At 36.5% G+C, this 23,734-nt stretch overlaps 1 long non-coding RNA gene across 2 annotated transcripts; it reads left to right on the top strand.

Annotated features, from left to right (window-relative positions):
- The first annotated feature begins 25 nt into the window (after window positions 1-25).
- LOC120537930 lies at window positions 26-23,734 on the top strand. Of its 2 annotated transcripts, XR_005635418.1 has the most exons (4): window positions 26-117; window positions 9,596-9,697; window positions 19,693-19,807; window positions 23,698-23,734. It is a non-coding gene; the product is annotated as an uncharacterized LOC120537930 (long non-coding RNA). The 2 variants fall into 2 exon arrangements; XR_005635415.1 differs by lacking the exon at window positions 19,693-19,807 and having other exon boundaries at window positions 23,698-23,733.

Below are 23,734 nucleotides of genomic sequence, written 5' to 3'. Positions count from 1 at the left end.
CTTGATATGACGTCAATCACTGGGATTGTACAGTATTATCGAACGAGGATGAGCTCTGTTTCTGAGGGCCAATAAACTATCAGGAAAAACAGCTTCGAGTGATGCAGCGTTGCTGAGGTGAGGTCTCCATAGTGATCTTCATCATAGATTTACGAATTGGAAAGAGAACTACCTTTTACATAAAGCAAAACGTTCTATATACAGTGCATTCAAAAGTAAACATATTAGTAGTTCGTTTACGGTAAAAATGGCAAAATATTTAAAAGCAAGGGTTAGACATTCCGTGTCTCATTTTTCTTTTTTTCAGTGAAATCCGTATAACAGATTTTTTAAAATTTAAGCATTATTAGTCTTACAGGCTCTTTTTATTTTAAGCTAGCGGGGCTCACCCCAGAGTGACGCTCCAACCAAATTTTGGAATAAAACCTACAGTACGGTTACAGTACGGTGTCCCCTTGTACAAACGGGGAGTTTATGAAAAATTTGTTGGACACAAGCTGTGTGGATTTGCATACAGGGAAACGATCAGCTTTTATATATTAAAATGTTACAATAAAAGAAAGCTTATACTGAGCCTTGATAACTGCAAGTTGTTTAAGCAGAGCTGAAGATGCAGTCCTGTTTTGGCTGAACTGAATATGATGGTTACTTTTCACACTCTACATCGGACGCGAATTTGATTTTACTTTCTGTGAGCCCAATATTGACGAACGCTTTAGGCAGCACTAACTTAGCGGGGAGATCCCGTTTGCTCAAATTTATTTTTGGGGATTTTGTGAAATTAAGAGGCTACCTCCAAATGTTTTTAGTTGTAAATTATAGGGGTTGCTGGACATCGTTTGTAACTGTAAGGTAATTAACATTTTATATATATTAAAAAATAGGCATAGGCTGAATAGGCACAAGCCATGGGTGGCATGAACCTGGGGGCACCAAGCCACCCCACTTGTCAATACAGACCGTCAGCATTCATATATGATGTCACCATGATCTCTGCTAGGAACTAAGTTCTCGGATGTCCAGTATCTCGTCGAGTGTGATAACTAACCGAATGCTCTCCTATCTCCAAGGGGGGCCAACCCCGCCACTCTTCGATATAATGTACAAAGTAGGGGTGGATCTGCCCACCACTGGCTATGGGTACCATACACAGAATAAATGAGAAGGATGTACAGTAAATAAAAGACAGCAAGCAAAGATGTTGGTGTATGTGAAAGTCAGAGTAATGAAAGATCAAAACAAAGAGCTTCCTTAGTTCATCATAGCATGTGAAATGTTTTTGTGAAATCTCAGCATCTTAATATTTAGAAATGTTAATATATGACATAAGAAAAATGTAAAAATAAAATGGTGGATTGTGAGTTTTAATTTTGACATGCATCACCTTCACCCCCTACCCCATTAGGAACGAGATCATGGGAGGAGAGGGAGCATTCCTGCACAATGCTGTAGGCTTTATGGATGAAATGCTTGACAAAGATGTCTTTACAGAGGGCAGAGAGGTCCCAATGATCTTTTCTGCTATGTACACTATCTGTTGTGGGACCTCGTGGTCAGAGACACTGCAGTTCTCAACCAGAAGGTAATATAGCTGGTCAAAACACTCTCGTTGGTACTCCTGTAGAATGTCGTGAGAATGATGTGGGAGATAGGCTTGCTTTTCTTAACCGCTGAAGAATGGGGAGATGCTGCTGCACCTTCTTGGTTATGGAGGAGGTGGCCAAGTAGGTTCATATGCCAGTTGCACACTAAGGAATTAATTACTCTTGACCAATTCCACCACTGAGCCCACGATGGGCAGTGAGATCTGGAGTGCATGGGCCTTCCTGATGTCAACATTCATCTCTTTAGTCATTTCTTTGTTCTATGATTGTGGGACTTAAACTAGTTTGCCAATTTTTGTATCTCCATTCTGTAAACTGACTCATCTCCACTGCTGATGAGACGCAACACTGTTGTGCTGTCAGCAAACTTAACATCACCATTAAGTTTGCTGATGACACAATGGTGGTGAGTCTCATCAGCAGTTCCTATAGGCGAAGCTACATTCAATCATATTGGACTAACTCAGAGATGTCACTTAACTTATCCACAATTCTATGATGTGGCAAGAAAACTGGACAAAAGCATAAAGAACATGCAAACACTACACAGTGACTGGAAGTGGGATTCAAGGCTAACATACTGGATTAGATCTACAGCAGTTCTCACTGGAGCAACTTATTAAAGTAACACTTATACAAATAAAAAAATTGGAAAGAGTTCTAACTTCCACAGGTAAATGCAATTGTAAAATAGTATTTCTGTTTCGTCCATACATCGTCATGCCTTTATGATCCATTTCTGAATGTAACAGGGCTGATCTTTATTGCTGCAACACTAGTTACAAGACAATTCATTATGAGAACTGCCACTTGAGATCAATGTAATTATTCAGCATTCAAAAACTTCTGTTTTTCTCACCTGACTATTTTTAAATTATTTTTGCACCTTGTGAGCTATACTGTAATGAATATCTTAAGCTGCATGATCCTCTCTCCCTTTACTGGTTTAAGCTGCTTGAAAGTCCTAGTTACAGTATATATAAAAAACAAACACACACACACACACACACTACTTCTGAAAGTGTTTAACACTAAACATTCTTGCGAAATAAGAAACATCAAAAAGGTATATTTAGAATACATGCAGTGTAGTACTAGGGTGTTGTATTGCATTAGCCATTGTGGATACAGTGAGAAGTCAGGCAAAATGACACCTTTTATTGCCTAACTAAAAAGATTACAATATGCAATCTTTCAAGGAAACTCAGGCCCCTTCTTCAGGCAAGATTTAATGCCTGAAGAAGGGGTCTGAGTTGCCTTGAAAGCTTGCATATTCTAATCTTTATAGTTAGCAAATAAAAGGTATCATTTTGCCTGAGTACATGCAGTGCATTAGCTAGACCGTTTTTGATGGATGAGTTAAAACCAACAGACTATTTTTATTTCAATATTTTCATTTTGCAGAATAGCTACCAAGCCTTTTGATGCAGGCTACTAAAACTTTCCACTAGTTCAAAAACATTAGCATGAAACATGGCTTGCATCGCTTTGTGTAATAGAAACAAAATCAGTTTTGTTCTAAGCTGTTGAAGCTGTCATTATTAATCTTCTACTTAATAAATGACCACATGGAGTTATGATATTACACTTAAAAGCTTTTAAGAGATATCCCTTGTTAATTGGGTACAACAGTGCAAAGTACTATTGTTATTATACCCCCATCATTTTCTCTGAGGCCACCGAGACTCTGGATTACGCTATACAAAACTTATCAAAGAAATGTAATGTACACTGCATTCTTATAGCTTTCAGGAATAAATCATAAAATAAAACACAACAGGGCCTGAAAAGTCATCCATCAGTGGAGGGTTGTGGTCCAGCAGCCAAAGAACTGAATTTTCATTTCAATAATTTACCTGACATGTTATTCATATGTATATTCTTGTCCTAGCCTAATTTCTCCTCTAAGGCGTCTAGTAAATCACTACGCGATTATATAGTGCCTGCACCATCACAAGGACAAACAATATAAATAAACAGAATGAGTGAAGGCAATGAACAAATAAATTAAGTTTTTCTGTCCTAAAGCCACCTTAAACAACTTGATTTTTACGTTTCAGGAACTAAATTTTAATCTGAGTAATTCAGACCTGTTTTTTTTAACACAGCAGCATCTACAGGTTTTCACTCCAGCTAATGGCTAATTTTAGGGCAATCCATGCTTTTTAATCAAATGTATTTTTCAATGAAATGGGCTGTCCAAGTCTTTGTCTGCAATTTTAGAAATAATGAACAGTGCATGTTATGACATCCTGAATGGTGGTTATTCTTATCACTGCCTTAACAGCAGAGGAGTTCATTCTATGTCTAGCTTTCTTTGTTTTATTTTGAGTCATTAACTGAAGATTGAATTATTAACTGTATTTTTAAACAATGTAATTATTTAATAAGTTGTAACTCAGTTATTATCTAACCTATTTGGTCCTAAACAGGGTCGTGAGGGCTAGTGCTGGTGCCTATCCCAGCTAGCATAGGATGCAAGGCAGTAACAAACACTGAACAAGGTGCTAGTCCATCACAGAGCAAGAACACACACAAACCAACCACATGCTTACTGTGAAGTAGCAGCGCTGCCACTGTGCCACCTGCAACTCACACTGTAGCTGAGTGAACTATCTTTAAGTAGCGGTTTTAATGAAGTACTTACAAACAGATAAAAGTTAAGACTGAAGGTCCACAAAGTATGTAATTGTTTTTAAGACTAAAGTAAAATTCACTGATGGCAATTCTTGACTTGATGGAATATGAAAAGAAAAATGCATTCCAATATATGAATAATTTATAATTACAGCACAGCTTAAATATAGACACTGAATGGACTTTTGTGCGTTAAATCCCATATCTGCAATACGTATTGTTCAAAATTTCAGAAATAATTAAAATTGCACATCCGGGCATTTTGAAATGGCAGAGAAAGCTATGGCACGCCATGTATCTGACATTAAATTCAGAGACTGGTTGGAGCAAAAACATGCAGACAGTGTGATTTTGCAATACCACAGTTGAATACCACTCTCCAAGACATTATAAAAAAAGAATACTTTCATTTTAATAAAACTAGCAAAAATACTATTCTTGTGAATGTTACAAATCTTACTTGTTCTACTTCATTAATAAAATACAAATCAAATAATATATATACAGTATATATGAACATTAATATTTTTGCACAGGTAAAAATATTTTTCATTTATCTCCTTGGTGATTGTTCTTGAGTTTCTTGTAAATTCTGAGTTGCTAATGGTATTTTTTTTCATTGTGGCAAAGATGTCAGTTGGACATGGCCAAAATCCAAGAGGTGGAGATCACAGCTAGGCTTGTTTTTTTCCTCTTCATCAAGGGACTAGAAAGTTCAACAGACTCTGGAATTCAGGGGACACTGTACGTTGATCTGACTAATTGACAGCCTACAGGGAAGCTAAGCTGCACCCCAAATAACTAAGATTAGATTCCAAAATTTTAGTCGTCAACTGAAAAGGTTAGATATGCCACGCTAGAGTGCTGGGGTTTTTTTTTTGCCCTTAGCAAATATATAAAACGTACTGATATTTTACTGAAAATAAATCAACAAGCAACTTCAGTTTTCATTATTTGGGAAAACTAATGCATAATTGTCACCTATAAAATTAAAACTCAATAACAGATTTTATTTGATTGCTTATAATTAATATGATTTTATTAACTGCCAGGATCAATTGTACTTTGAGATTATGGATTTACAGTAATCCCAATATTTTACCATTTTAAGATTTCTCTTGCACCTGCAGTTTAGCTTGTCTATAAATTACCATGCTTATGTTTGCTGCATAATCCAGAAATCACTTTTCTCCCACTAGGGGTCACACGAGGTATGTTTTAATAATACTAATAATTCAGTGGACTTTACAGGGAGAACAGGCCTTGTTATGGAGGAACATAGACAATTAAGAAATGTTGCTTAATACTAAAATAGTTGCTACATACATCTTTCAGCATTTCAATCATGTTCTGAATAAAATGCATTTTGTTATGCTTAGTATAACAGTATTCTAATGACGGATACCCTAAGAAACTAAGTAGCAAAAAAAAGTATCATTTTAACTTTTTATATGCATAATCAGGACATATGTAAACTTATGAATGCTAAAATATATGTTTTCCCCTACAAAAGAAACAGATGAACGAAGAGAAAATGTTGTAATTGTAAGTTGACTTTGGAAAGGCTCCAAGGTTCAGGAATTTGGCTCAGTAATACTGACTGTTAGTGCCATTAAACTCTCATCCTGTCCTTTTGTAGCTCATGCTCTCAAGTATCTTGGAATGAGATCAGTTTTCCTATCTACCTGAGCCATGTTAAGTACTCCCTTTCATAGCCAAATAGATTAGAGAGGCAAGTGGCCTTTGCCATAATCAGTGAGGCAGTTTTTATTTTTCTTGATTGCACAAGGCCACACGTTTCAGTGGATCTATTTCTTATGTACTTCATTCCGCTGTGCATAATAGAGACTGTGGAAAAATAAAATGTGTGAATGGCAATATTAGATTGTTATGGCAGTGGTGCATTGTATAAAAGTAGTTCATTGCACATGAGATTTTGGTGTATTCTTAAAAAAAAAAAAATACCACTTTCATGACAACATTGGTTGATTATTTACAGAAACCTTCCTAGATTTTGATTGTAACACCCCTAAGAGTATACTTTCAGCTGATGCTGGTAAGTGTGCCACAGAATGGAGGCCTGATGAAATAAAATAACACTACTATAAGAATGTAAGGATGGGAAAGCTGCCAAATACACAATAAAACAAAAAATGGAATGATTTTATAACACAAGGTTTGCAATAGCATACAAATAAATTTATCATAATACATGATCCATCACAAGTAAAAGCTTCGTTCTTCAAAGCAATGGATACATTTCATTAAAAATAAAGTGTATACGCTAGGTTGTGTGATTCCTGCAGAAGATATTTGCTGTTCTCATGTGATTGGGACTTTTGCTATTGCTGAAGTCTCACATCTACAGAGTCCTGGGTTTGAATCCTAGTAAAACATTCGGTCTGTGTTCAGTGTGCGTATTCTTATATATTTGTATGGGGTTTTTCTACTACATCTCAAAGATGTACATGTTAGACTGACTGACAACACTAAATTGGTCTAGCATGAATATGTGGCCGATTGTGCCCTACTGAAACTGGCACAATGTATTAGTTTGTATTAGTATTAGTACTTCTTACTATTAGTAATTCTATAATATTCATAGGTTTCTTGTGAACCTGAAGTTAATTAAGCAGATTTGAATATACCAGTTTTTAATCTGATTTATGTTAAGCAATACTGGTCTACAATACACCAAGAAACCTCACCTTTATGTGGAGAAGAGTAGAAGCCCACTTAAAATGGTGGTGGTGATCTAATATTTGATATAACCCTAATTCATTCATCTAAAGTGCATCACTCTTGTAACAATTTCAGTATTTTATAGTTTACCTGGTTATACACATTTAGGCACATTCCACTCAAAGTTCTAATGTTTTAGAATCCTAGACTGTATGGTGCTTGTGAGATTTTGGATACTAGAATTGTGAATACATGGCCTTCCTTTGGCTACTCCACCTTGATTCTACATTTCAAAAGACATGTTGTTTAGGTTAATACGCTACTTTATGCTGGGTCTGCATTATCATGTAAAAGTATAAGTGCGAGGGGGGGAAAAGAAAAATAAACACAAAACAAAGCACATACACAAGAACGCCTGAAAGTAGTTAACTGTGATTTATGTTACAAAAACAGGTAGTTACAGTTCAATGATTAAAGATCAACTTTATACATGACTTTTATATTCTTTCTTATGTTATTGCATTTGGTATCCTCAATTGAAGAACAAAAAAAGAAATAAATAAAAAGCACTGTATCATTGCAGAGAGGCTATCTGTGGTAGCATATCTTAATGCACACCTACCTGCTAAAACCCCCACATGACAAGTTTCTGTAAAACCATTGTACTTCTGACCAAAAGTTACTGAATATTAATGACAATTCTATTGCATGGATGTCTTTTGTTCTTATATACTCCTCCACAAAGCTGAAAGCAGGTAAAGAAAAACAGTTCTATTCAGATTTTCTTTGTGTAAATGCAATAAATTACAGACAGCCTCATCAAGCCGTGTTTTCTTGCTCTAGGTTTCAAATACACATTCTTATATTTTCTATTTAAAAGTTGTAGTGTATAATAAATTACACATTATAAAGAACTAGCCACTCTTTCTCTTCTTACCCTTTGACCTGTGTTAATGGGTAAAAAAGGAAAAAAAAATTATGCACTAGTCTAATACTTGTTTTGAGAGAGTTTAAACAGAAGCAGAGTTAAACTGGATTTTCTGAGTCTTTGTGATAAATACATTTTGCTAACACAGATTCATCCATCCATGATGCCCACTACTTTGTGTTACTTAAATAAATTATCAGCCCACAAAGACTTCAGTCCCCAAGACGCTATAAGACATCAGCTGATTGACTAAGATGTTGTAGCATTCTGTAGTCGGCATTGCTTCCTGTGCTTCGCCATCTCTCCAATGTTACTCATCATTGAACACTAGAACAAATAAAAACACACAATTTATGGGGGTAAAGTGAAAAACAGAAAATCATGGAAGCCTATTATTCCATTAATGTTATTATCAACAACATATATCAAGGCATCACAGCATTAATGAATGAGTGTGAGAAATGGTTATTCTACCATCAAATTTAAATTTTGCTGTTTCTACCAATTACAAACCTAAGAAATTTAGATCTTGAAGTTTCTTTAGAATTAGCCAGTTATTAAAAGATGTAAACATACTGTATTACAAAACCATGACGATTTATAACATTTCTAATCTTTTTGTTAATAAAATGAACAGAAACACTGAATATGTTAGTATCCCAGTTTGTTTTCAAGACTGACCAGTTGAGAGTTGACTCTGAGAAGCAAAGATTGATATTCCGTCAGTTTCTTCATGTTAACGGTTAGTCGATGCAATTCCTCATTGAGCTCATCTGTTGCAGATTCAACACCTTTGAGGGCAGAGAGCAGGTAATATTTCATCAAGCAAATATATTCTATAACAGAACATCTAAAATTTTAAATGCAAAATTAAAATGCAGTAGTACCTGAAAAATCACTTCTGCCTTAACACCAGTAGAGGCCAGTGCAAGGTATGAGTGTAATCAAAGGGTAGTATAATACCCTATGCAACTTTTTAGAACTACCAAATATGTCCATTCTCAATAGCCAAAGTGAGCTGCTAATAGTAATGGCATTGCAAAGAAACTGCAATTTGAAATAGAAACAGATCTAAAAAACACATCAAAATGCATTTTTTTGTAGGCCACATTCCTTAATGAATTACAAAATATTCTTTCCTGGCTTCTCTGTTAAATCATGATTATCATCTTCTGCACCACCACAGATAGTTTCCTTTGCATAACAATGTTGTCCATCAAAATCAATTTTACTGCTATATGGAAGGATATTTCAAAATACAAGTGCAAACTAATGAAGATAATGACTCTCTGTTCTTTGGCAATACAGGGCCTTGTATATTTTTCATTTTGATGAACACTAAATCTATAAAAGCAGCTTGTGTTACATATCTACACAACATACAGTATACATGCAATTAAAAAGAACCACTTAAATTTAATTTTCAATAAAAAAGTCTCCTATTTATAAATCTTCATATCTTTTAATAGTATTCGTTTTAGCAGTAACTGTCATTAATCATTTTGGATAGGTGTTTACCAACTTTTCAAGGATTTTTAACCTTTTACCCATTTAGTCTTCACAGAACAGTTCAAATTATTTTAAGTTGGATGAGATTGTGTTGTAGTGTAGATTTTTTTATGGGAATCCAGCACAGGCTTAATCAACTCAAGAACATTCACTTTTTTGTTTAGTCACTGCATTTGCTTTATTATTGTAATCACTGCTCACCCAAAAGCTTAATCTTTTTTTTCTTTCTTTCTAGTATCAGGTCCTTGGCAGATATAAACAAGTCTTCTTTTATGACCTACATATGAAGGATGCCCGTCATCCGTTGGCACTGGACATACGTTGATGTTGCTGTAAGGTACTTCACCCAACTAATTTAATTTTGGCCTCATTACACCTTTCTTTCAGATGCTTGCAATATCCTGAAGTGCTTCTCTGCAAAATTTGTGATGCTTCCGGCATGCATTTTCTTCAGTAGCAGCTTCCTTCTTGTTACTTTCAAAATGAAGCCATGTTTGCAGTGTAATCTTTAAACTATTTAAATAGTCAGTATCTACCATTTAGTTTCAGTTGTTACTTTATACTATTTTTAGACCTAATAAAGAACACTCTTGATCAGAGATACTGTCAACAACTGCCTTAGGAAGACTACCCAAGAGATGCTTAAAGACACTGATATTTTTCTTGTAGCTTAGCTCCAATCTAATCCTTTCAATAACTGAATGCTAGTGATCTCTCATAATCTTCCTGACAGGCATACTTTGAATATTACTACAAATTCACTTTGCACAAGAGAAATGTTTCATTTCTCTACCTAGGGGGATTCAGATACATGGAACTACAGTGATAGGACACAGAGAGCTTAATTAAGTTTCTCAGGTGCCTTGCTAAGTAAGAGTGACCAAGTAATTAAGAGCTTTGCTATGACGATATGAAAACTTGAGAATAATTTTTTGTTCATTTGATTAATTCCAATTACTAAAAAAGTAAAAATAATTTATTCACAAGAAACTGGAAAAGTGAAGGGAATGTTGAGTATGCCATTAATGCAAACCACAAATTTAATACATTACATACTATACTACCTGTAAAATGTGAAAAAGGTAAGCAAACATTTTTCACAAGATGAAGAATCTTACAACATTTTGAAATAGAAATCCATTATGGCACTCAGCTCTTGACATTTTCATTAAAAACATTAATAATAAACAGATATAAAAAGATCTATTAAAGTAATTAAGGAAGCACACCGATAGAATGATTAATTCTGCTGCTTCACAACTCCAGGGCCATGGGTTTGAAGTCCTTGCATGAGGGGTTCACATTGTGTAATGTCTTCATAGTCATTATGACTTTCTCTGGGCGCTCCGATTTCTTTCCATATTGCAAAATACACTTTAAAAACTTTCTGAGTATATGTGCATCAGTGTGCCGCCAGATGCTGCAAGAATAGGGTCTAGTACATTATGACCCTATTTTGGACAAAGTAGGTTTCAGGAGTGGAGAAAAAACAAAATACAAACACACGCACAACATCAGAAACTAAGGAAAATGTTTTAATACCAAACCTTTGGCTTTAATGGTCAACGAACAGATTCATCCTAAGGAATCTGGGTCCGGCGCATGCAGCACAAAATTACATTCTCAGCGGCACTAAAGTTTATTAGGATCTGGTGCTCTTTCCGAGTATATACAGTCTTTACCACTAAAGTTACAAATCTAATAAACCTATATAAAATCTTAAAATAACGAATAACTTTGTATTCTAAAATGAAAATGGAAAAAGTGTCATCAAACATTTGTGTAAGACATACACATTTTTTTTTAGCATTTTAATACAATTTATTTTTAATGTACACTGGAGCCGAAAGTGGTGAATTTTGCTTCTCGACAGTAAAGACGATTAATTCACTAATACAAGGTAAGTGCAAGACGCACTCGTCTTGCTGTGGAAAGGATATCGCGATGCGATAACGTCTAAATATAAAAATAAAATGACAAAACAATTTAAATGTTGGCGCAACTTTCGCATACTCGATTAAAATCTATGTTTCAAATTTCTGCGCTGGCAATCGCATTTCGTAGTGTTCGGTATTCTACGTATGCATACAGCTGCTTTCTCTAAAAGACGTTTGGTTTAATTTCAAATTGTGAAGTGGAACCGTGTACTGGCTAGGACGGATTACTGCTTTACCCACGATGCTACCAAGATAGGGTCCCCACCATTAGAATGTACCTTAAGTTGAAACACACACAAATCATTGTCCATAAACGATTCATTTTTAAAAGAAATATAAACTTGCAAACATGCCGCTGAAACATAACGCTTTGTGTGACGTTTTTAATTTAAAAAAACAACACAAATTGTACCACTCACCTCCCAACGCTTCTACAATATCATACACCCCAACTTGTTGTGACATTGTAAACTGAAACCTTTTACATTTACTGTCTCAAACTCTGTCGACTACACAGTTTCGGTTCCAAACTGCCGCCACCTCGTCTTGAACGAAGCTTTCACCAATGACGTTGCGTTTTCATTACAGGAAGGCATGGCCTTAAAAAAAATCAGCTGGCCGACTATGAGTCGCACAGAATTTTGTGACGTCACGTTTAAAGAAAGAGGCCCTGTTCCAGTTTTTGCTACCAATTAACTTACTTTCCCTGCATTTTATTTGACTTGTATTTTAAGGTTCAGTCCTATGAATTACCGGTACTTTGTTTTTTTCCTAAAGCAGCACCCAAATAGAAATGAGATGTGAAGTGATGTGAAACTCCAACCAATTTCATCTTTATCAAGGACCAGGGTGGGAGACCCCAGTTCTAAGGCGATGGTGTAAGGATTTAGCTGCAGACCTCTTATAGGAACCACTAAAACCAGACTGTGTTAAATAATTGTAATGCAATCAACAACAGATTCCCTGCAGCTCTGAATGAATGAAATTGTGCTGTTCTGTGCATTGGTAAGCACACACTAGAATGGCTTATGGCATATAAAATTTATATGAAGTGAAACAACTCCATCAAAATACTCCAAGTAATACTCCAACATGATAAATGCCATTACAAGAAATACAGAAGACCTAAGGCAATAGGGGAGGACTAATCATCTATTCTATTACTATTCTGCAATCAGCAACAGAGGTTCATCTTACTCTTGCAATAAAAATCAAAACTGATTGTAACAAGAATCTCTCACAGCTTAAAAAACATAGAGATGAAGGACTGTGAGGGACATTGTCTTGGTCCTCCATGATAGAAGAAAGATTTCAGACCAGTCTATAAAGTGTATGTGAAAAGTCCTCTCTTAACGCGAATATTTACTTTATCAAAACATTTCTAGTGAAATGTACTGTAGTTACCTCAGGGAGGGAGAAGCCAGCTATAAAGAAACCTCTTCAGCATTTGTTTTTGAGGCGCAGACAGCACTAAGAGAGCACTTTGATCACACCACCTGGCTGCTAAATCCTATCTCCCTGGATGTGTGGCTGCTGGCAAGCCTTGGATTTGGACTCTGGCCTTGGGTCGGCTCATGAAGCTGGGGGATAGTGTGGCATATGAGTTCCCTCTGACCCTGGGTGAGTGGAGCAAGGCTGAGTCAGGTAGCATGTGTGAGTGCACTAAGGGACAAAACTGCTGTGAATGTGTGTCGCTAATAAGGAGAAGAGCGGCGCTGAAGTTGCCAAAGAACCTTTTTAGTGCCAGTCATCAGCAATCGGCATAAAGAAGCTGATTCTATCCTTCTGTCTCTTGCACCCTGGATCAATACTGTATGTACTGCATTGTAGTAGCCAGCATATTAAACTAAAAATAAGCAGATGGGTGATTGACAGCAAAATGTCCACAAGTGTGCTGAGCTCTGCATTTTTGTTGCACCTTACAAACCTGGCATGGTACTGTATACATACAACCTAGCAGAAAATAATGATGGATCATGGCACACGGCTTATGACACTGGATGATGATTGGAACAGTGAAAGATTCAAATAGCTCTAAACTATGAATTTTACAAGGCAATTAGCACAACTTTAATAACTTAACTCTTGGTCTTTCCATCTTAGTGCTTGTTACAGTATTTTTCTCTAGGGTTACAGAGATAATTTTAGACAACCTTGGAAATGTTAACTCTGGGTTCGGAAACAACTATTTATTTATGGTTTTAGAAAAAAGGTAAGCTAAAAAAATGCAAAAAAAAAACTATTAGTTTAAGTGTCAGCTGGAGACATGCAGGGTTCAAAGTCCAAGTGAATAATGATGGATGCTACTTGGGGTGAAAACTGTTTTATATTCTGTTCTTTTCTTTTTTTCCATGGCACCTGTCAGGCTGGAGGGTTTAGTTTTTTCTGTGACCGGACATTTGCGTGATAGACATATGCGCGCCGACAAAATAGCGGCGATTAAAACACGCCGTCAAAATTTTGCCGACAAAATCGCGAAAGTTTCATTAAAAATGAATTACTAGTTTAAAGCATATATAATAATGTTTATTTTAGAAGTCAATATTATGAGACGTGGCATGCCATCAGCACGACACGCAGATAGTCCTTAAGATCACACCCTGCATATGTTGGAAAAATTGCAGCAAGGGCGTCCCACTCTCTTGGCCTCTCTCGCGATTTTGTCGTGACGATTTTGTCGGAGCACATTTGTCGAAAACCAGTTAGCAGGTTTGTCGGCGCTCATTTGTCGGTCGCGATTTTGTTGGGGCGCATATGTCTATTGCGCTTTTGTCGTTGAACCGTTTTTTTAAACAAGTGCAAAGCAGAGACATCACACTTACTGTTTCCTTGTATATCCACCTTGTACCATGTTTCATCTCCATTTTAGTATTCCACTTAACACTTGGGGCTGTTCATGGGGATTTTGCAGTTCATTGAAGATGGTCAAGTAGGCAATTGCATCCTTTTTTAACAAGTAGACAAGTGTAAAGTTAAAAATTCAGATTGAACCTCACAGTCAGAAGCAGGTAGGCAGATGCCAAAAGTTATGCACAATCATACTTAAAAAAGAAAAAGCAGTATTCAAAATATAATATAGCAAAATACAAAAAGTTTGAAGTCCTGGGAAATCAGTAACCATACGTAAAACTGAGCCAAAAATGATTATCAAGATTAAATACATGCCCTTAAACAATCAGGTGATTGCAAAATAATTACAGTTGCCAGGCAGCTACAATTATAAGGTGGGACTAAGGCAATCATCTTGTGGGAGAAACTGTCGAATCCATGACAAAAATGTCTGAAAGCGTGGAATGATAGCATACATTCTCTGTCTCCTTCCTGTGTTAAATATATGACACCTCTGTTTCAGTCTCCTTTGCAGTAGCCTATTTCATTTACAGTGAATCACTTAAAACAAAAATCTCACTAGTGAACAGTTTGAATTTTAACTGTTGACACACATAATTTTTTTTGTTGACACTCAAATTTAAAATGTTCCCTGTATACTATTGCAGAAGAAATTGTTCTTTTGAAACAAAATGGGCATAATCTTGAACCTTCAAACCACTGCACAGACAGAAAAAGCATACAAAATGGAATGTTCTGGGAGTAGAAGATACATTGAAATTTATACAGAGTGCCTTCCATAATATTTGGCACAAATATTTTTTCCTCGATTCACTGTCCTGCTCTACAGTTTAAAATTACAAATAAAACAATTCAGTTGTGATTAAAGTGTAGATCACAGACTGTAATTTGGGTATTTGCATACATGTAGACATTACAATACTTTTTATACATGGTTCCTCCATTTCAGGGCACAATGATGTTTTGGACAATATTGGTTTTTGGACACTACAAGAATTTAAACCATTAATCACACCTAACACATCTGCCTGGAATGTCATTAAGAAGAAAGAATACACTGATGAGCTCAGTAATTGTAAAATGACTGGTAGGCCTCCACATGACATAAAAATCCTCACTATGGTGATGAAAAAGCCCCAAACACCTGCCCAACAGATCAGAGAAAGTAATCAGAAGGCAGATGTGGTTGCGTCAGAGACAATAATCCCGGGAAGACTTCATGAGCAGAAATGCTGAGGCCACACTGCAAGATTCAAACCACTTGTTAGCCACCAAAACAGGATGGCCAGATTATAGTTTGTGAAAAATTACTTAAAAGAGCCTGCCGAATTCTGGAAAAGGGTCTTGAGGTGAGACAGGACTAAGATTAACCTGTATCAGGGTTATGGCAAGAGCAAAGTGTGAAGACAACAAGGAACTGCCCAAGATATTATTGCTTAGGTATGTATGGGTGCCACAAGTACTGGCCCACTTATCTTCATTAATAATAAAACTGCTGATGGCAGTTGTACAATGAATTATGAGGTGTATAAAAACATCTGCTCAAGTTCTAGTAAATGCCTCCAAACTAATTGGACGGTGCTTCATCCTACAAGAAGATAATGATCCCAAACATACTGTTGAGGCAGCACAAGTGTTTTTCAAAGCTAAAAACAGGGAATTTCTTGAATGGCCAAGCCAATCACCCAATTTAAATCCAACTGAGCATGCCTTCCTTATTCTGAAGAGAAAAATTAAAGGGACAAGCCCTGAAAGAAGCAGAAGCTGAAAATGGCTGCATTAAAGACTTGACAAAACATTACCAGAAAAGATCCTCAGCACTTGGTGATGTCTATGAATAACAGTCTTCAAGCAGTCATTGTATGCAAAGAATATGCAAAAATTACTAAATATGATTACTTTAGTATACCTGCCATTGCTATGTCCTAAACATCATGATGCCCTGAAATGGGGGAATCATGTAGAAAACGTGTTGTCACTTCTACATGATGTGACCAAAATGTATGCAAATACCCTTAAATGAATTTGCCTTCTCAGTTGCATCTAATGACAGACAGAATGAAATAAAACAGACAGATAGAAACAAGAAAGGTTACGATAAGGCAGTTAGATAATACATATTTACACAAAAAAACAGGTTACAGGATATATATCAAAACCTTAATCATTATCTCCGATAGCACTGAGAGGTCTGCAACAGGCAAACACCTGGCATCTACTGCTGACGGAAAAACAATGGCAGCAAGTTCTGAATGCAAAAAACTTGGAGACAGACAAGCTACACTAGAAGATGGATGCAGAATGAATAATATTAGAACTAAAGGTCTCCCAGAGAATCGTGTAAGTCCAAACCCAGTGAAATTTGTAGCTACCACCACCATGCTTCATTGTAGGGATGGTATTGGCCTGGTGATGAGCTGTGCCTGGATTCCTCCAAATGTGATGCCTGGCATTCACACCAAAGAGTTCAATCTTTGTCTCATCAGACCAGAGAATTTTGTTTCTCATGGTCTGAGAGTCTTTCAGGTGCCTTTTGGCAAACTCCAGGCGGGCTGCCATGTGCCTTTTACTAAGGAGTAGCTTCCGTCTGGCCACTCTACCATACAGGCCTGATTGGTGGATTGCTGCAGAGATGGTTGTCCTTCTGGAAGGTTCTCCTTTCTCCACAGAGGACCTCTGGAGCTCTGACAGAGTGACCATCGGGTTCTTGGTCGCCTCCCTGATTAAGACCCTTCTCCCCCGATCGCTCAGTTTAGATGGCCGGCCAGCTCTAGTAAGAGTCCTGGTGGTTTTGAACTTCTTCCACTTACGGATGATGGAGGCCACTGTGCTCATTGGGACCTTCAAAGCAGCAGAAATGTTTCAGTAACCTTCCCCAGATTTGTGCCTCGAGACAATCCTGTCTCGGAGGTCTACAGACAATTCCTTTGACTTCATGCTTGGTTTGTGCTCTCACATGAACTGTCAACTGTGGGACCTCATATAGACAGGTGTGTGCCTTTCCAAATCATGTCCAATCAACTGAATTTACCACAGGTGGACTCCAATTAAGCTGCAGAAACATCTTAAGGATGATCAGGGGAAACAGAATGCACCTGAGCTCAATTTGGAGCTTCATGGCAAAGGTTGTGAATACTTTTGTACATGTGCTTTCTCAATTTTTTTATTTTTAATAAATTTGCAAAAATCTCAAGTAAACTTTTTTCACGTTGTCATTATGGGGTGTTGTGTGTAGAATTCTGAGGAAAAAAATGAATTTAATCCATTTTGGAATAAGGCTGTAACATAACAAAATGTGGAAAAAGTGATGCGCTGTGAATACTTTCCGGATGCACTGTATATGCAATTCCATTAATTAGTAAACTACATTAAATACAGGCTTTTAACAGCACTTGACAATAAAATATAGATTCAATACGCCTGAGGTGGCTCAATAGCTTTCATAGACAGCAGAGTCCAATTCAAGTGATTTATGTTTAATTGAGTTTCATTGACTAACTGTTGTTCAAATTTCTTAAACATTATATTTTTAAAAGAGTTACGTAACAGACAGTCAAATAAAACTTGCCTGAAGAAGGGGCTTAAGCAACCTCGAACACTTGCATGTTGTAATCTCTTCAGTTACTGTAGCCAATAAAAAGTGTCATTTTGCTTCACTTCTCTTTGCATCAACTGTAGTGTGTGATAAAAAAAGGAAACAGACAGAAAAAGGTTTGGGGATGGCCACCCCGTATACTGAAAATCAGCCAAGAAAAGAAGCAGAGTTCACAACTGAACTGACTAACAAATTGAGACTGCTCTATAAAAATGGTGGGTAGGAGGAAGAGGTGGAGTCAAGATGGCCAGAACAGGAACTGATGTGACAGGAAGGGGAATTCTGGGTACCGGCAATGATGTCATCAGGGATGGCTAGTAGTGATGTCAAGAGTGGGAGGATCAATAGTGATGTCATTGAGATGAAGGGTCTTTGGCGGTGCTGCCGAGGAACAAGTAGGGAGAGGATCAGGTGAGAGCACCAACCCACAGTCTGGCTGAAAAATAACACTATTTGAGCCTGTAAATTGTCCCACATGCGTACGTGTGTGACAAGTGACAATACCACACCACACAGTTACCCACTGAATGCCAACATATGAACAATAAAGTTAAATTACCAAATGCCAAATAATAGTATAAATGAAAAATAACCAATACTAGCATAATATCATAGTCCATGAAAGGAGAAAAGCAACTGTACTATGTTCTCTACCTAGCTACTAAAACTAATAAAAACCCAGTAATTCATCATAATCATGTAAATAACTATGAACTTGGAAAAGGAACTGATTTATTGTTTAATGAGATTACAAAAGGTGACACTAATCTTAAAAGATTTTAGTTTCAGTAAGATACACATAAGCAAAAGCAGCTCTTCAGACACAGAAAACCATAAGCACAACTCAGTCTGGTGCAGCTTCTTTTATTTTTTAACATGGATATGCTGCCCAAATGTAAGGCTTTAGGGATGAGTGAGCAAGAACCCGAAATGAAGCTGAGTATTGTTGGGGGCCCTTAGATATATATATAAATTTTATTTATTTTATTAAAATCAAATAACATATCATAGGCCAGCAGTGTAAAACTTTATGCTAGTAAAGATAAGTGAATAGATAAAATAATAAATGAATAAAGATAAATGGAGTAAAAGAGGGGAGAGAACCTGCTTCCTCAATGTAAAAGCTTATTCTAAAATATTATTGATTAGATCCTGCCAGTTTTTGAAAAAGTTTTGTACAGTTCCTCTAAGTGCAAATTTAATTTTTTCCAGTTTCAAATAGTATATTACATCAGTTACCAACTGAATTAGTATAGGTGAGTTAGGATTCTTCCAGTTGAGCAAGATAAGTCTACGTGCCAGTAGTGTAGTAAAGGCAATTACAGTTTGTTTGTCCTTCTCCACTTTAAGTCCATCTGGAAGTACACCAAACACAGCTGTTAGTGGATTAGGAGGGATTGTGACACCAAGGCTGTCAGAAAGGCATTTAAAGATTTTGGTCCAAAATGATGTTAATTTGGTGCAGGCCCAAAACATGTGACCCACTTTGGCTGGAACTTGATAGCAGCGTTCGCAGGTTGGATCTTTCCCTGGAAACATTTTGGACAATTTTAAATGAGAGAGATGCGCTCAATATATAATGTGAGTTGAATAATTCTATGCTTGAGTGAATTCTGCACCTTACTACTTTCCACTCCTTTTCTGAGATGTTGTGTAACAGATCCTTTTCCCACTGTTCTCTTGGATCTTTGAAAGGGAGGGACTGTAAAATAGTTTTATATACTACGGAAATGCTGTCTGAGTCCTCTAGACTGAGCAATATTTTTTCTACATAGAGGTAGGTGGGAGGTGAGGAAAATTGGGCAGGTTCTGTTTAACAGAATTTCAAATTTGAATGTAGTGAAAAAAATGTGTTACTAGAAAGTTACATTAGGAGTGTAATTGTTCATAGGATGCAAAGATGTTGTCTATGTACAGATCTATAAATAATTGAACCCAAATGTTTTCCAGGCATTAAAAACTGCATATGTTTGAGAGAGTGGAAAAAGGTGGTTCCCGAGCAGAGATGCCACACATAAAAACTTCTCTATCTTAAAATACTTCCTACATTGGTTCCATATTCTGAGTGAGTAAAGCACAATTGGGTTGTTAGTATATTGGCAATAACTTCTTATTTTTGGGGTGCATAGCAAGGAATATAAAGAAGTACTGCAGGATTTTATTTCTATTGTGGACCAAACCTGTGTATGTTCATCCATTTGTGTCCAAGTCCATGTTTTTAAAGTTTGTATGTTTGCTGCCTAGTAATAAAATTGAAAGTTAGGTAGAGCCATGCTACATTCTGAATTAGGTATTTCTAGGGTCGCCCTTTTTGGATGTTTTGAATTCCAAATAAATGAGGTTATGGTTGAATCTAATTTCTTAAAAAAATGATCTATTGATGTATATTGGAATGTTTTGAAATAAAAAGAGAAGCTTCGGAAAGATATTCATCTTAACAATGTTAATTCTTCCAGCTAAAGTGAAATGAAGGGTTGAACATCTATGCAAGTCTTGCTTCATTTTTTCCATACAGACGGCAACATTTTGTTGATAAAGAGCTTTATATTTACTTGTGATGTTTACCCCTAAGTATTTAAACTGATCTGCGATGATAAAAGGAAATTTGTCCAATCTAATTTTGTATGCTTGAGAATTCAATGGGAAGAGCACACTTTTATTCAAACTGATTCTGAGACCAGAAATCTTTTGAAATTCTGTTAGTGCTGTTAGGACTGCAGGCACAGTATTTTGTGGATCTGATATATACAGCACCATGTCATCTCCATATAGAGAAACTTTCTTTTCTGGTTCTTCTCTGATAATCCCCTTTATCTAAAAAGCATTTTGACAATGAACTGCCGGTGGCTCAATGGTGATTGCAAAAAGCAGTGGTGACAAGGGGCATCCTTGTCTGGTACCACAGTCTAGTTTAAAGTAGTCCAAATTAATGTTGTTAATACAAACTGAAGTTTCTGGATTGGTATACCGTAGTTTGATCCATACAGAAATGTTCGGGCCAAACCCAAATTTCTCCAATGTAGTGAAAAGGTAGTTCCAGTCAACCATGTCAAATTCTTTTTCTGCATCCAACGATAATAATATCTCTAGGTGTTTGACTATGTTGCTGAATATGTTACATTAAACAGGTGTTAAAGATTGGAAGCTAAATGTCTGCCTTTAATAAATCCAGTTTGGTCTTGTGATATTACTGAAGGCAGCACTTTCTCCATCCTTCTAGCTAGGACTTTGGAGGGTATCTAACATTGTTATTCAGAAGTGAGATTGGTCTGTACAATGCACATTTTAATAAGTTCTTATTTTGTTTAGGAAAGATGGTAATTAATGCTTGGCAAAACGTTTGAGGTAGATTTTTATTTTCTCTAGCTTCTGTAAATGTTGCTAATAGAAGGGGAGCTAGCTGAGTTTTCTTATAAAATTCAGCAGGGTAGCCATCAGGGCCTGCTGCTTTCCCACTCTGCAGTGAGTTTATAGCATCTAGTAATTCTGTAATTGGTTTATCCAATTCCTCTGCAATGAGTATCTATTTGTGGTATCTGTATAGCGTCCATAAATGTATTAGACTGTGTCTTGTCTTCTTAAACCTCAGTAAAATATAAGGATTTATAGTAGTCTATAAATGTTTGCATTATATTTTTATGGTCAATGATTTTTGTCTCTGTTTGTGTTGGTGATTGCTGGGATTGCATTACGAACTTCTTGCTTCTGGGTTTGTTGAGCTAAGATCTTATTAGCTTTCTCTCCGTGTTCGTAATAATGATGTCTTGATTTAAGTATGAGTTCTTCAGTTTCTTTAGTTGTTAAGAGGTTGAGCTCTGAATGCAGAGCCTGCTTTTTACTATGAAGTGCCTCATTTGGACACCTGGCATGTTCTTGATCTATTCTAGTAATTTTAATAATTAGCTCTGATACCTTCTTGGCTTCCAATTTATTTCTGTGGGAAAGATATGAGATAATCTGTCCACTTAAGAAGGTCTTCAGAGTTTCCCAGAGTGTTCCTGCAGAAACCTCTGAGGATGTATTTGTCTCTAAAAAAATTGATTTCCTTGGATATAAATTCTTTACAATTCTCATCTGCCAATAAAAATGAATTAAGACGCCATCTGTGAGATGAGTATGTGGGGCATAGTGATTTTAGCTCCAAGATCAAGGGTTGCATGGTCAGAAATAACAATAGTGATGTACTTACATGATTTAATTGTAGTCAAGAAGTTGTTATCTACAAAGAAATAATCACTTCTTGAGTAGCACTGATGCACTGGTGAGTAGAAGGAATATGCTCTTGAGTTTGGGTTTAGAAATTTCCAGGGGTCTGATAAGTTGTGGTTAGTTACAAACTGTGTAATTGTCTTTGCAGTGTTAGATGTCATCACCCCTTACGCAGAAGACCTATCTAGGTCTGGATTTAAAACAATTAAAGTCCCCAGCCATTACAATTTTATGAGTGTTCACATTGGGAATGGATGCAAATACATTTTGTATGAATTCCCTATCATTGACATTGGGTGCATAAATATTTATCAAAATCATTTCACAGTTAAATAAATTACCCATGACAATCACATATCTTCCTTCTGGATCACATACTACATCTGATACTATAAATGAGACTGTTCTATGTATAAGAATTCCCACACCTCTAGTTTTCATTGTATAGCGGGAATGGACCATTTGGCCACTCGAGTCTTTATGCAGCCGAAACTGATCCTTGCTTAATAAATGGGTCTCCTGTAAAAATACTATTTTAGCATTTAGACCTGTTAAGTGAGAAAATACTTTCTTTCTCTTTAATTCGTGATTCAGGCCTTTAACATTCCAGCTCACAAATTTGACTGTCCAGTCTTGGAAATGTTGCTTCCCAACCTTTGTTGTCATTTTTTAGTCTTAACTGAAAATAAGACAGCTTTGACCTTAATTTCCAATTTTTCCAGAAGTTATTGCCATGAAGCCTATTGTTAAGTTGGCACTTATAATTATGAGAAAAAAAAGGATAGATTTGAGATAGGTTGCTCTCTTTCTCTCCCCCCTAGTTGTTCCACTTACCCCATTTTGCCTCCCCACATGAGGCTGGACCCCACGTCCCAAAGTCCCAGTCCTCTGACATACCTAGAGACAGAGCTTATCCAAAACAAAACAAGGTCCCCAGCAGTGGTGTATGAGGAATAAAATTGAGATACTGTATCTATTGCCAATACAATCCAATTACTACAAGCATAAATTATAATCTTCAGCAATCTTTAGATAGTAAAATAGCAAACCCAGGGAATGGTGTTAAAAGGTGGCCCTGGATAAGCATAGTAAATCCTAATATAATAATAACAATAACAATAAACCAAGGACATGATATTGAACAGTCTCCTTTAGAAGAGTAAAAAAGAAGAGAAAAAGTTATTAATTTCTTCCACATATAAATACATATACGCATATAATTATAATTAAAGCATAGACAAAAAGTGGCCAAGAGGGGAAAAGGATGTATAGTTTCAGTACCAGTATCATTGCAAGCGGATCAAACAGCCGGCAAGACCTTCTTTGCCATGCCATGACAGGATGCGACTCATGATCGTATTTCAAAAAAGTGTCAGGATCAGTTTTCTTAACTCTTTTTCTGCTTCCTCTGTAGTGGTAAAGATGTAATGCTTGTCTTGAATATGCACTTTCAGTTTGACAGGGTACAAGAGGTTGTATCTGATCTCAGCTTTCTGTAAATGCTGTTTAATGTTGTAAAAAGCTGCACATTTAGCAGCTGTTGAGGGTAAGCAAACCGGGAAAATGCGAATGTGGTAATCTTCAAATGTAATCTCTTGTTTCTGTCTGAGAATTGACATTATATGTAATTTAAATTGTAATTTTTTGAAGTACACGATAAAACTCCTAGGTTTAGAGGTATTTGACCCCCATATGTGGTAAGCTGCTATCTTGGTGTCTGATTGAAATCCTCTCCAATTATTTTAGAGAATAGCTGTGGGGATGTTTTTCAGCGGCTGGAACT

Source organism: Polypterus senegalus, chromosome 1, assembly GCF_016835505.1.
Source record: "Polypterus senegalus isolate Bchr_013 chromosome 1, ASM1683550v1, whole genome shotgun sequence".
Taxonomy (NCBI): domain Eukaryota; kingdom Metazoa; phylum Chordata; class Cladistia; order Polypteriformes; family Polypteridae; genus Polypterus; species Polypterus senegalus.
The sequence above is the reverse complement of the archived record's forward strand: the minus strand, read 5'-3'. Positions and strand labels throughout refer to the sequence as shown.